The sequence below is a fragment of the Olea europaea genome, chromosome 13, assembly GCF_002742605.1.
Source record: "Olea europaea var. sylvestris chromosome 13, O_europaea_v1, whole genome shotgun sequence".
NCBI classification, from domain to species: domain Eukaryota; kingdom Viridiplantae; phylum Streptophyta; class Magnoliopsida; order Lamiales; family Oleaceae; genus Olea; species Olea europaea.
Genome location: NC_036249.1, coordinates 19,102,678 through 19,103,186, shown reverse-complemented (window position 1 = coordinate 19,103,186; position 509 = coordinate 19,102,678). Strand labels below are relative to the sequence as shown.

The 509-nt window shown below is 34.4% G+C and overlaps 1 long non-coding RNA gene across 1 annotated transcript; it reads right to left on the bottom strand.

Moving 5' to 3' along the window:
- Positions 1–41: 41 nt before the first annotated feature.
- Positions 42–477, bottom strand: LOC111408244. Its single transcript, XR_002705314.1, has 3 exons — positions 338–477; positions 202–254; positions 42–114 (listed from the first exon to the last, which is right to left on the bottom strand). It is a non-coding gene; the product is annotated as an uncharacterized LOC111408244 (long non-coding RNA).
- Positions 478–509: the final 32 nt, after the last annotated feature.

The following is a 509-nucleotide window of genomic DNA, read 5'->3' as shown; positions in this document are numbered from 1 at the left end:
TCAAAAAGCAAGCTACACAATTGTAAACATATAGTAACAGCTATTGCTCTCACCATATGAATCCAGCTGTAATCCTCTTGTTTGAGATCTCAAAGGATACTTAACCCCACCATCCTGATGTAAATAGACACGGTGAAAATTAACAAAAATTACCACCATATATTTAGAAAAGAAATTATTTGGTGAAATGAGAAAACTTACAAGTTTAGAATCACCAGAGTGATCATGATCAGATAATCTTTTTGAAGAAAAATCTGAAACAAGATACAATATACTCCAAATTAGTTGATAGGAACATGGATGCAACATACTAACAAGTCATAAGAATTTAACTTACCAGTGAAAGATGGCTTAACAGAACATCTGAGGCTGCATTGGTACGTCAGACTGCCACATGCAGCACATTTGACTGCAGGGAAATCAAAAGGTTGTTTTCTATTGGAAGTAGCAAATGCAATATGATTTCCATTATCTGCATAAAAGATACATGGCCAATCAGTCATGTAAAG